We start from the raw sequence: 14,597 nt of genomic DNA on the forward strand, positions 1-14,597 counted from the left end.
TAGCAGGGAGAGCTAAGAAAGTCAAGAGCTGAGACCTGAATTCTCTTGCTGATGGTTCAAGAGAGAACTAGGGAGAAGAGGTGAAAGGTGATTCAGACAAATGAGAGCCCTTGCCTGTACCCCCACTGCCCTGCAAAGAGGTGCTTGGTCCAGGACTCAGAGATGAGCGAGGCAAGGGATGTCTCCATTGGAAGAGAAGGGGTCAATAGGTACATCTCCAACAAAGGCTTCTAAAACTTGAGTGGGTTTCATTACGGCCTTTGTTCCCGTGAAGACCAACATGGGAGATAGAAAATTATACAAGTGTCAGCTCAAACACGTTTAGTTCTTTCTCAAATGGCAATTCTCAGCATGTCATAGAGGCACTGGTTAACTCAGTAGGGTAACAAAATGGGTCATAGAAGCTCAGTCATGCTTAAAATTTTATGAAGATCCATTAGCTCTAATATGAGGAAACCACAGATGCTATTGGTATACTTTGGTGAGTTAAAAATAAATAAGACTTTTTATTCAGGTGATTAACCCTTGAGGCAGAACTTGGATTTTATACCTCTTCCTACCCCCGCAGGGCCTGCTGTATTAAATACTTAGAACCAAGGCTGTAAAGACATGAAACTTGTTTATTTTGGGGTATTGAACCCCTCAGCAAACTAGTTCTAATTGAACTTTCAGTGTGGGATGCCTCAAAGTAACAAAGCTTCATAGTGTGTTTTTGTTTGTTTGTGTGTTTTTCAAAATAATAGAGGCCTTCTCTCTCTCTCCTTCCTGGGCTCAGCTCTGTTAGCAGTCATCCTAAGCCCTTTGTGACCCAACATCTTCTAGGGTGGTGTCAGAAACTTCTGGCTTTACGTGTATTTGTCCCTGTTCTGTCTCACCCTACCCCTCCTCCGCAGAGCAGGCAACCTGTCCTTACCATGGAGCTGAACTGAAGACCATTCTGACTGGCAAACACCAACTAAGGTTTTCTTACTGAACTAGTCTTGAGTGCTTGAATTTCTCTTCCCTCACCATCAGTTTTCTCCCAGGAAGCTTTTCAGCATTTTGTGTCAAAAGCCTTCTGTGTGGCTGGCCCCACCGTTCTAATAGATTGAATAAGAATATGAGCTGCTAACATTAATCAAATACTTACTCTATTTCAGGTACAGTACTGTGTTAAGCACTTCATAGAATTTAATTGATTCAATTCTCAAAATAACTTCATTAGTCAGTGTTTTGTTTTTTTTTCTTTTCTTTTTTTTTTTTTTTTTCTAGAAGGAGTCTCACTCTGTCACCCAGGCAGTCGCACTATCTCAGCACACTACAACATCTGCCTCCCGGGTTCAAGCAATTCTCCTGCTTCAGCCTCCAGAGTAGCTGGGACTATAGGCATGCGCCACCATGCCCGACTAATTTTTGTATTTTTAGTAGAGACGGGGTTTTGCCATGTTGGGCAGGGTGGTCTTGAACTCCTGACCTCAGGTGATCCGCCTGCCTCAGCCTCCCAAAGTGCTGGGATTACAGGTGTGAGCCACTGCAGCTGGTGAAGGTTCTTTTGATTGCAAATTACAGAAACTCCACCTAAAACCTGCTTAAGCATGCATTTGTCTGCACTAGACATTTACTATTTTCATAATCAGGAAAACATGACTTAAAAGGGGTTCATATAGCATTCACCACATTGTTTCTTATATTATAATCAGTGAAGACTCTTGTCCCATAGACTGATCTCCTCAAGGGCAGGGACTGTCTTATGTGCCTCCAAAGCCCCTTCCTTGCCTTTTCAATTTGTGCTCAAGGATATATGTAAAGTGGATTGAATTGATGTGTCTCGTAAGGGAGGCTTTTTGCAGTCCCAGTTCTTCCAGAAGGCAGATGATAATAAGAAAGTAGTTTACACTTGAGCCAATACATGATTTTTCAGGACAAGCCATGTAACCTCAAATGGATGTAATAATCCCAGGTTATTGTGAAGCTCAAATGAGTTAGAGCCCCTTGTGAGCTGTAAAACTCTGTACACCTGGCAGTTGGTAATGACTTGGGTTTATAGAGCCTTCTCATTTCCGAAGCCTCTATCCAAGGTGAGTCATGTCTATTTCTAAATTTTCTAAGAACGATCATTCTCTCTTGATGAAAAGAAATGGTGCAAGGGATCAAGAAGCTGGGAACGTCAATTTAGGACACGATTATTAATCGCCTGCCATGTGCACACTCCAGACCCACATATCCTACTGTCAGATTCTTCTGACATTTCATCTGGACATCTCAAAGCGCTCCCAAACTCAATAGGTTTAAGACAGTGAGTTCAGGCTCTTGCCTTCCAAACTGGTTCTCTTGAAGTGTTCTCTAGACCAGTGAATGTGCCTCTTTCTGTCCTCAACTCTTCTGTCTTCCTCAGGTTCCATATTCAAGCCCCTGCTATGATCTATCTACTCTACCTCCTAAGTGGCTCTGAAATTTATTCTTCTCTCCATCTTCACTGCCATGAGCCTAGTCCAAGCTACCATCATTCCTACCTGCTATCTGGTCTACCCATGGATTGGGTTTGCCTTCATCCTATCAAATCTATTTAGCCATCAAATACAACTGATCCTGTCATCTGCCTGCTTACAACTTTTCAGTGGCTTCCCTCACTCGGAAGAGAAGGACTCTATATTTAACAAAGCATATAGAGGCCCTGCATGGGACAGTACCAGCCACCTTCCACCCCCATCTTTCCCCTAGTGCCCCTTCACTCCTCTGGCTCCCCACAATGAGCTTTCCTACAGGTCCTCTCACTGCCACTCCATGGACTATTTATGCAGAATGGAAGGACATGCCTCTATCCTCCAGTCATGCCTTCTCATGTGCACGTCAGCTTAAGTGTCGTTTCCTCGGAATCCACCTCTCACTTCCCTGACTAGTTTAATCTGCCTTTTATACTCTGTCAGGATTCTGTGTGTCCCCCCCTTTTTTTGTGATGGGGTCTTGCTCTGTCACCAAGGCTGGAGTGCAGTGGTGCAATCTCAGGTCACTGCAGCCTCTGCCTCCCGGGTTCAAGCAATTCTCCCACCTCAGCCTCCTGAGTAGCTGAGATTACAGGCACATACCACCATGCCCAGCTAATTTTTGCATTTTTAGTAGAGGCAGGGTTTCACCATGTGGCCAGGCTGGTCTCGAACTCCTGACCTCAGGTGATCCACCCGTCTTGGCCTCCATATGTCCCTTTCTTAGTACTTTGTACAGTTGCACTTTTACATTATTTAATTATTTGATTAGTATTTGTCTTTTCCACTAGACTCTAAGCTCCATGAGGGCAGTGACTGTGTCTCTCTTCTTGCATGGTTGTGTCCCCAACATACAGCACACAGTTAGAAGATGGATGCATATATGTTGAATGAAGGAATGAAAGAATGAACACATGCAGGCATGTCAGGCACTGTGCTAGAAGCTGGGGATACAAAGACAAATCACGTAATGTCTCTGCCTTCAGGGCTCTCATTGCCTAGCAGGAAGGACAGTATAGGTAAATAAATGATTTCAAGAGATCTGTGGAGCCTCTGCAAAGAACAGTTGAATGCAGATAAAATAAACATAAAGGAAATAAAAACAAGCTCAATCATACCAATGTCAGAAAAACTACCTTGTGCATACACACATAAAAACCCCTGGCTGTATATACATGTATCACAGACAGAAACACTCATTCCACAGCACATTCTGAAATACTCTTAGGGATAACAACAGCACCCTTATGCACATATGCACATGTGCACAAGCCAGCATACCACCCTGCACTCACATGCTTCATGCCTGCCCTCCACACAGACACACACACGCACGCACACACACGCACACACACACTCTCACTCAGGGCAAAGCTGATATTGATCTTCTTTTATTTACAGAGGGGTGGGAGTCCCAAGATTTTAAGGATGGGTCGATGTGGGAGCAGAGTCCCAGGGAAGGATTATTCTGCAGCCAGACCAAGTGTTCAGTCCCAAGGGGAAGGGGCCTGGCAAGGCCAACAGGGATTCCAGGTCCAGGTCTAGCAAGGCTGTGGCCCCAGTAGAGATGCATTGTTAATCAGGAACTGCAGTGGATGGTCCTCCCTATACTTACCTGGTTCCATGTCTGGAACTCTCCATGTCAGGGTTACTCTGAAACTCAGAGGCTGAGTTTAGGGTAAGAAAAATTGGTCCAAATCCTCACGCGCTGGGAAGAAGGCAGCCAAGCATGGTCATGCCATTCCCTTCCTTTGGTTTACCTGCTCTCCTCTAGGTGCTGGAGTGGGTGCTGGAACACAGGAAGGAAGCAAAATCACTGCTGTCACAGAGCTCAGTCCGGCAGGGCAGATAACCAGTTACAGAAGGGCACGGAGGGGGCCCCAGTCTCACCCTGGAGACTCAGGGACACTTTCAGAGGAGGTATTTTAAGCTGAATCCCAAAGGACTAGAAAGCGTTAGCTGGGTGATCCTGATTGGGTAGATCTGCAGCAGGGGCTCCCAAATTTGCATCTTACAAACACCAGTGACCCCAGCTGGAGATGCAGGTAGGGGTGGATCACATGCTGAGAAACCCTGGAGTGGAGGGGATTAGGACCAGGCAGGGGAGACAGGGGAGGAGGCTGCAGTGATAACGGGGGTGTCTAGGAGGTGAGCTTTTAAATTCTCGACACGTCGGTGGGAAGGAGAGCCACACCGTGTGTCTCCATGCAGACTGCAGAACGGGACACTCTCCCAGAGGGCAGGTCCGAGGACCAGAGACTCAGGCTCTGAGCTGAGCTTTGTCCATGAGGGGATGGACACCCTGTGAAGGATTAACCTTCGTATTTGTATATTTCCCCTTGAGCTACGAGGAAGCTTTATAAAGCAAGCATGAATGGAAAACCTGGCCTGCTCCCACATCTGTGATTTGCCTTTGCTACCACTAACATGTCAGGGAGGTCTGGTCTACCTGACAGCCTTGTGTGGTGGAGGCATGGAGAATTAAAGTGAGGCAGCTGGCCTATTCTAGCCTCAGCTGGTGGATGAGGCAGCATCCTGGAGAGAGCTGAGGGAAGATCGGGGGCAGATGTGAGACAGATCCCCTCACTGCCAAGAGATACCAGGTGAAGGGAAGTGACCATGTTCTAAGTATATGCCTTTCTCTCACTCATCATAGCCAGTCATTCACCATGCTTGATAATTTATCTCCTCACCTTCCTTTACTATTACTTTAAGTCAGACCTAAGTCATCTTTCTAACTGACATGTCATTCTCTTATCCTTTTCAGTTCAGAAAACTCCTATTCACCCATAAAAACCCAGGTTATAATGACCACCTCTTCTCTGTGGCATTCTTGGACTCTCCCAGCCCAGATTTCTCTCTCTCTCTCTCTCTCACTCACTCACATACACATACTCACACACACACAGAATATACCTATATTCTATATGAAAAACAACACTGGTCCTCGAGTCTGAAGACCTAGATACAAATTTGAATTATTTCACTTTCACTTAGTAGCTCTGAGAACTTGGGCAAGTTATTGATCTCATCTGAACCTCTTCCTTTCCTCATCTATAAAATGGGTAGTTAATATTTACCTCATGAGCTATATTGTAAGACTTGATAAGATAAACGTCAAAGCACGTAGAATATAAATGCACATCACAGACATTCAATTATGGAATTTCTTCTGATCACATTGTACACTGAGGAGCTACCATTTTCCTAAGACATCCTTTCAGATAGTAAGCACCTTACAACAGACACCCAGACTTCTGCTCTTTTCCTCTGTACCCATACCCAGGGGTCTACAAAAGAACCAGTTGAATAAACAACTATGCAATTGCTGTGACCCCTGGAAAGAAGGTAAACACCTTTGTGAGTTTGGCCTATCCAGTGGATTTTGGTTGGAATCTTTTTGTTCAGCATCCCTGGTTTGGCCAATTGGCCAAAGTTTCAAGTAGAGGAAAGAGGAGTTTCTGCTCTTCCTCAGGTGCTCGTCACTCCTGGTGGTTTTCCTTGAACCATAAATCATGACACTGCATTCTGAGCCTCCCTGGCCACAGTTCTTGGGTGTGGGCACTCAGGCCTCAGTGTGCATGGCATGCATCCAGAGCTCTGGGCATCCTGCCCTCTGCTCAGTCTTTCCTCAGACCTGCCTTTCCCCATCCTCATCCCCCCACTCCCAGCCCTGGGTGTCTTGATGTTAACATCGAAGGACAAATGCAGTCCTATATTTCAAAGTCATCAGGCAGATCTGATTAATTTTGGAAATGAACAACAAGAAGATTAATCACAAACTTTCAGGTATGAGCAGCAATAAACAAAACCAGAGCATGGAGCGCTATTTATTTATTAAAACAGTAAATTGAAGGGAAATGGGCTATTTATTTTGTACCATGTCTTCTACAGAAATAATTGGCTCATTAATCACCATGGTCACGTTTGGAAGGGCAGGCTCGCTAGGGAATTGAAGCAGGGGGCGGTGCTTACAGCCCTGGCAGCACATGGAGCTACAGGAAGTTGGTTCCCAGAGGGGTTTTCCTGTGGATTCTGCAGCCAGTGCGTAGGCAGTGAGGTAGCTGGGAGGTAGCAGGTTATGGTGGTTAAGACCACAGATGATTGGCAGCAGGGGGCGTGAGTACAAATTCTGGCTACTACTCCTCGCTAGCTGTGGGCAAACTATTTAACCTCTGTGTCTTGCTCTCTTCTTCTGTAAAATGATGTCAGTACTGGAACCACCTTGTAGGATAACATGCGTTTAAGTGAGTTGGTAGGGCACTGGTATATTACTGGGCCAGGTTTGGCACTTCTATAGGTGTTAGTTGTCATTGCTCCTTTGGTCCAGGTAGAACTTCAGGGTGGGACACTTTGGTATCAATGGAAGCTTCCAGCATAAAGTTATTGTGGAGTTCCCTGGGTCCAGAATGGAAGCAGAATAGTATAGAAGAGGATAAAAGGGAAGGCTCTACAGTCAGCCTCCCTGGGTTCAAATCCAGCCTTTGCTAGTTATATGTCCTTATCGAATGATTTGGCCTTTCTGTGCCTTAGTTTTCTCAACTGTAAAACAGGGTGCTAATAATAGCGCTATGTGATAAGGTTATATTGAATATTAAATGAGAAAATAGAAGTACTCACCTCAGTGCCTGGCCATCGAAGTCATCAATTAGTTGATGTTATTATCGTTTTTAGGATCTTCTTACACACCACTCATAATCCAGTGAGCTCAGCAGGTGAGCAGATATACTGAGACTGGAGCTCCCTTCCCTGATGGAAAGGGGAGGGAGCCAGAGTTCAAAGAGGGAGGGGCTGAGGAACCTGCATCCATAGCAAAGGCCAGCACCTCAAACGCATCTGGAGGGTTCACATGGTTTGGGCAGGTGACCATGACCAAGGGTTTGTGTCTTTGGAGCAGGGCATAGCACTTATGAGTAGGTGACCCCTTGGTGGTAGCACCGTAGCCAAGGTGGAGCTCCAGAGAACCAACCCAGTGGGCTGAGGTTTTTGGGGACATTCAGTTCCTGATGGGAGAAGGACCTCTTCAGCCAGCACAGCAGACGGGGTAGAAAGGGCAGGATGGAAAGGCCAAATATGTAACACACACACTTCACCCATCTCCTGCTCATCCTCTCTGATACTCCTGCCTATGGAACCCAGACCCTCAGAATCCTCCCCAACACATCACTTCAGGCAGCCAGGATCAACTGAATGCCCTTAAACAGATGGAGTCTGTTTGCAATTCCAAGGCTACAAGATCAAAACTCACCCCAGACTCATCTAGGGCATCAAAACTGCAGGTCCCTGCATGCTGATGGGGCTGGGGCTGTTCACGACCACCTTCCTTAGAGATAAGGAGGAAGCAAGCCTATGAGAGGGGGTCTGGGTCTCAATGACCCCAGAGGAATCGGACAGAAGGATGCAGTGCCAATGATGTCTTCAGGGGGCTCATGCTGTAATTGGGGAGATCTCTCTCCTGTCTCCTCTCTCTTACCAATAAAAGGAATGGTTAAATGTCAAAGGACGTGGTATGGTTAGTGTCCATGTAAGAGTGTTCAGGTACTGGGAGAGGGATGCAAGCTGGCAAGACAGGATGGGCAAGTGCCCTGTGACATCCAGACCAGGGCTAGGCTGAGGGTGGTGTGTACTGGTGACTCATTCCCTGCTCTTCTTGGCCTGCTCTGTATTGACCCCTGTGGGCTGAATCAGTGGCTCTCCCGACCCACACCCCCAGCTGGGTTTGGCCAGTGGGAGGCTTTGGTGGAATATCTGACAGCAGATGGAGAGGGGGGTTTTCCCCCCTTCATTTGGCTGTGGTTTTTCCCTCTTCATTTGGCTGTGGTTTTTCCCTCTTCGCTCAGCTGTGGTTTCTATAGTGGGGGTTCCTCCGCCTTTGGCTGTGGGTCCTGCTGGCTACAGCCTCCAGTGAGCCTGGTGGCACTCCTCCCTCTCCTTGCCCCTCTAGCTCTAAGGGTAGGAAGGGCTTCTGCTCTTGTCTCAGGGTTCGTCACCCTACCCTAGCCATGCTTTCGAAGAACTTGAGTTGTTAAACTCTCTTCATTTCATCTCTCCTTCCCCAGATCCGAGGCCCCGACTCATATCCTGAGTACAGAAGGGGCTTTTTTTCCCCTTGTTGGGGAAAGGGTCAGGTTCTACCAGGAGCATTTCCATGATTAGAAACCAAAGGCAGACCAGGCCTGTGGAAAGGCGTGAGTAGAACAACTTAAGGGAGTAGAAAGTACTGGGAAGAAATAACTCTCACGCTGTCTCTTTGGTTTGAGGATCATTTCCTTGGAGTCCTCCTTTAGTAGTTCAGTTCCTTTTGGAAATCCTAGTGTACCTCACCTGGACCGTAAAGGAACCCGGGGGTGGGAGCACGAAGGGAGCACAGTGCCCCCTAGAGGCTGTGGCGAGGGTGGCAGCGGCAGGAGCCAGAAGGCAATGGGAGGGGCTCATGGGGAGGAAGAGATACTCAGAGGGTGCAGATCTGGACAACTTGGCTCAACTGGACAGGGGCATAGAGACATTATGTGGTGACAGTCTTTAAAACCTGGTTTCCACGATGTGGCTACACCATATAATTTTAAAAGACACCCACATTAGGGCTAATGTCTCTCCAGGCCCTTTCTGCCCAATCTTGTTTCCAAAACCACAAGGAAGGTTAAAATTCCTGACTGTAGGTAGAGAGGTTGGCTGAGGCAGAGGGCAGGGCAGTGGGACTTGAGGGTCTTATGGGGTCAGGTGCTAGATGTGGTCTAGGGTGTCTACCTCATTCCCCTCCCTCCTGTTTGGAGCTGAAGGTGGGAGAAGGAGCATGGCTGAGAGATGACACGTTTTTGGGTGACTATCCTGTGTTTGTTTTACTGGGTTTTAGAGTGTGGTGACCATGGTGATAGAATCTGAAGGGCAGAGAGTGAATGCTTCTATCTTGCCTCAGAACCCCCTTACATCTCTTGCTTGTAATTAGAAATGGTAAGAATAAAAGAGCTCTGATTTCCAGCAACCTTTGCTTCACAAGGGCCATGTCAAATGATGACAGCCCTATTCTTATAAAAGCAGATTCTGGGAGGAGCAGAAATCCCTTTTCTCTTTGGAGTCAGTGTGTTTGCACTCATGCACGTTTGTGTATCTGAGTACGTACATGTATGTCTGCATGTGTCCAACCTGCTGCATGTGTGTGCATATGTGTATGTGTGTGGCTATGTTAACCTGTGCATGGATGTGTACATAGATGGTGAAACGTGTGTACCTCTGTTGCATGTGTGCACAGCCATTGTAGGGATTGTGTGTGCATTCCCCCATGGGCGAGGGGCTGTGAGGGAGTAGGTCCTGGTATCTAAAATCTTTACATTCTGTTTCTATCAGTCTTGTTTGTTGTGAAGAGCAGGAAACTGGTCAACCAGCTGAGAGAAAAGAAAAAACATCAGGGTGTGTATGGGTTGGGTCTGGGAGGAGGAAACCAGGCAGCTCCAGGGCCAGTTTGCTGCCTTTTGCTCATCAGCTCCTTTCTTTTCTCTGCTTAGTTGTGGTTTTCCCCATGATCCCAGCCTGCACAGGGCTCTAGTTTCTTGGTCCTCTGGGGCTGGCTCTTCCCTGGGTACATCCTGTGCATGGCCATGGGTCCTGGCCTTCTTCAATTGGCTGAATATGGTGTGTCATGGTGCAAATTCAAGGCAAAATTTGATTGGCCCCAGCTGGTCATTTTGTGCTTAGTCATTACCTACTCAGCAGCCAACAAAATACCTGTCCATGGGTCAGGCCGAATCAGCTATGGTCATGGCACAAACAGGGTCACACCTGGGACTGTGGTTGGGATAGTTTTCTTTGAAAGAGATGTGGACATGGAGGACAATGATGAATGCCTCAGATACTTATGCAAAAATTCCCTGTCACCTGTGAAGTGCCCACCCTTATCTCTGTGGAGGTCAGGACCATGGGGATGTCCCCCAACAAGGAAGGACTTGCCTGAGCAAGGCGGGATGAGCGTAGGCAGCCTCCTGGGGCCTGGCCTGGCCCTCACCACCCCTCCTCTATGTCCCTGTTCCTTGAAGGAGGGAGCTTCGAGGCTGAATTGTGTCACCTGACCCCAAACTTGTCCTAACCCCCAGTACCTCAGAATGTGATCTTATTTGGAGATAGGGTCTTTACAGAGGGAATGAAGTTAGTATGAGGTCATTTGGGTAAGTCTTGATCCAATACGACTGGCGTCCTTAGAAGAAGAAGAGATTTGGAAATAGAGACATGCATAGAAAGAAGATGATGTGAAGAGACACAGGGAGAAGAGGCCATGCACAAGCCAAGGAGAAGACCCAGAACTGATCCATGCCATCCTTCCCTCACAGCCCTCAGAAGGAGCTACCCCTGCCAACATCTTGATCTTGGCCTCCCAGCCTCCAGAGCAGTGAGCCAATACCTTTCTGTCGTTGAAGCTCCCCAGTTTGTGACACTTTGTAACAGCAGCCCTAGCAAACTAATATACCTCCCCCAAAACTTCCTCAAAGTAGGGGACAGGATATGGGGCACTAACACCATGCCACCAGGTGTGTGTGGCAGCCAGGACACTGGGCTTCTGACACTCAGCCTCTGGATTCACCAAAGGAGGAAGCTTCAAGGCTGGTGCCTGAGCTAGTCATTTAAAATTTTTGATGAGACCCACTGAAGATTTCAGGCAGGAAGGGATCTGATCATATTTGTATTTCAGAAAGACCCTTGTAACTATCACAGTGTAGAGGACAGATGAGTTGGGGAGGCTGTCTGTGTGAGTGTTGAAGAGGCCTGGGGAAGAGTTCAGAGCTGTTTCGGAGGCATCACTGCCATAATGTACTGAGGGCAAGAAGGGGTGGTGGAGGGTGAGGACAGGAAAAGTTCAGTCGCAAGGAGTGTCTGGTTCGAGCACCTGGTGGATGTGGTGCTGGTCCTGGTCCCTGGGCCGGGCCTTATGGGGGCCCTCAGATCAGCATTGTCTGCATTATGGCCACACACCTGCCCGGGGCCCATCAGCAGTGAGAGATCAAGCCTGGAACTTAGAGGAGAGCTCTGGGGTGCACACGTGGATCTGGGTATCACTGGTGTCCAGGTGCAGATGGGCCATGGGTGGGGACAATCTGAAGGAGTGGGCGTAAGCTGCTTCTCCCAGAAGCAGACTCAGGGACAAGCATTTGGGAGGTGATTGGGGCAAGTGCAGAGGAGTGAGGGATATGAGACAGGAAAGGGAAGAAAGGCCAGGGGCATTCAGGAGCAAATGGGGCTCAGTCCCTCCAGGGCCTGTGAGAGACTACAGGATCCGGCCTCCAATTTGCACCCCTGAAGGGTGAGGAAGCCTATCCCTTACTGGCTGGGGGTTGTTCTTATGAACCAAGCTCTCTCATACTTCCTGTCTGCCCTGCATGGGCTAAGCAGGTGCCTATGGCCAGAGAAAGGCCTCAGGCAGAGATGCAGGCTGCTGGAGCTATATGGCTGTTGGCAATGACTTTTTTTTTTTTTTTTTTTGAGACAGAGTCTCACTCTGTTGCCCAGGCTGGAGTGTAGTGGCATGACCTTGGCTCACTGCAGCCTCAACCTCCTCAACTCCTGGGTTCAAGTGATTCTTGTGCCTCACCCTCCCAAGTAGCTGGGATTACAGGTGCCTGCCACCACACCCAGCTAATTTTTATATTTTTAGTAGAGACTGGGTTTCACCATGTTAGCCAGGCTGGTCTTGAACCCCTGACCTCAGGTTATCCACCCACCTCGGCCTCCCAAAGTGCTGGGATTACAGGCGTGAGCCACCGTGCTTGGCCAGCAGTGACTTGGAGTCTGGCCAGGATACAGTCAGTGTACTCTGGCTTCTGCCATTGTTGCTGCTAACAATTGTCCATCTTCTGGGGGGTGTGAGGAGCCCATTTTCTTCTTTCATTACTCATAACAGAGGGGACCATGGGCAGGAACTAGGCGAGGGCTGGGGGCTGAGTTAGGGAACTGGGTGGTGGGCCAGGCAGCAGGGCTGGCTGAATAGGAGGTCTTACAGCACAGGCCAGAAGAGTCCTTTCCAGTATCAGGGAAGGCAGTGGAAGCAGGAAACACAGGCATTTAATGTGCAAATCATTAAGAAATAACCAATTTCACTCCAGCATGTTCAGAGAACCCCTAAACAGCCACTACTATCTTGTAGCAGCAGCTGGCCAAGGCTGGGACAGGGTCAGGCTGGATGTGGGCTGGGGCCTCCTCACCCTCTTTGCTCCTTTGCACTCTGACCTCCTGCCTCTGCCCCAGCCCTACCAGAACCTCTGCTTCTTATCTTATACCTCTGAGATGTAGAGATCCTGGACTGGCCATATGGTTCCCACTCCCAGGAGGTCAGGGCCCTCAGGGGCCATGTGGGACCTCTTCTTCCCCCGGGCATCCAGACCCAGGCAAATGGTGAGCTGCTGTTTCAGGAGGGAGCTGCTCCCCTGCCCTGTTTTAACTGCCCCCAGGTTGGCTTATAGGGGAGGCTGCTGTTCTCAGGCTGGCCCCTCAGGCTGTAGATATCATTGGGAGTGGGCTGATGTTGGGCGCATTTTACAGGAGGACAGGGATGTGTGAAACTTGTAGGTATGTGACTACAGGAAGCAGTTGAGAGGACAGGGATGTGTGAAACTTGCAGGTATGTGACTACAGGCAGGTGGTAGTGACACAAGTGGGTATTAGCACAGGTGAGGTGGGATATGGACATTGACAGGCATGGCCAAGTGTGGGTGTAGATGGTAGCAAGGTGTGGATCTCAGTGACAGCAACTGGGTGTCAGGATGCCAATGGATGAAGTAATAATAGCTAAGACTTTATACCCATTACTAAGACAATGTACCCATTACTATTCTGTTTCATATAAATTTATTCATAATTTTCACAACCCCATAAAAGATACCCTATTAGTATCCCCACTTTTTAAGGAGAGGGAGCAGAAGCACAGAAAGGTCAAGCAGCTGCCCAAGATCACCTAGCTAGTAAGTGGAAGGGCCGGGACTTGAACCCAGGCTGTCTGGCTCCAGTGTTCACTCTCAGTCCTCTGCACCAGGGACGCGGAGTAGGGAGTGAAGGTGTGATGCAGGTGGGTGCAGGCACGAGGAGGTAGAGTAGCATGAATGGATGTTGTTGAAGACAGAGGCCTAGGCACACACAGGAGGGAGGGTGGTGTGGCCTGAGCCAGGGTGGTGCAGGGCAGTGGTTCTCAGCCTTCAACGGAATCAGAATCACCTGGAGGGCTTGTTACACCACAGATCTTTTCTGCTTCCAGAGGTCTGGGATGGGTCCCCAGACATGCGTTTCTAGGAAGTTTCCAGATGATGCTGATGCTGCTAGTTTAGGGACTTTGGGAACACTGGGGCAGGGCATGGTGCAAGGGAGATTATGGAAGTGGTGGCTTCGAGGTGAAGAAAGCTGGGTAGAGTGAGACTGTAACAGAGTGAATGTAGGAGCATGGGACAGCTACAGCCAGAGGGAGATGCCCCTTGGAATAAGCACAGGGATGAGTGCAGTTGAGTTCCGTATGGAAGGAAGTATGGGGGAAGAGGATGTTGGAGCCCTGGCTTTGAGGGCATGGCAAAGGCAGTGCCTGCAACCCCAGGGGAGCCTCTTTCCTCTTGAGGCTCCTGCTCCCTGTGTTGACCCCTGGGTGGTAGGTGGTGGCCATTAGGTGTGGCCAGCCTGGAGAATGTCTGGCTGTCCTTTCATTGGTCTGCAGTGGAGCCCAAGGGGCTGTTTAGGGAGTTAAATGTGAACTTGAAGGAGACTCTACGATATGGCCTTGGGAGCCCTGGGGGCCCCTCCAGGTGAGCCCTGGGCTGGATAGATTTCTGGGTGTGTTAGAGTGCCTGAGACAACAGGCCTCTCTTCCCTTGGGAGTCCCATAGGTACAGGGGGTTCCACCATGCTCATCAATTTTCAACTATAAATTACTGATCCAGAGTAGGAGAATCCCTGTGGAAAGGGGACCCAGGGAACTCGAGGATGGGGGAGGGGCTGAAACCTGAGTAGAAAGGGCTTCGTGTCCTTCCTGTCTTAGCACCTGTTATTGGTCATTGCTCTGCTGTGAGCTAGGGAGCTGGAGGGGGTGCTGGGCAGGGGAATGGGGGGAGTCCTTCAAACCAGAAAAAGAGGATTCCCCTAACCAGAAGAAGGGCTGCTGGACTGCAGCAA

This window comes from Gorilla gorilla, chromosome 9, assembly GCF_029281585.2.
Source record: "Gorilla gorilla gorilla isolate KB3781 chromosome 9, NHGRI_mGorGor1-v2.1_pri, whole genome shotgun sequence".
In the NCBI taxonomy this organism is placed as follows: domain Eukaryota; kingdom Metazoa; phylum Chordata; class Mammalia; order Primates; family Hominidae; genus Gorilla; species Gorilla gorilla.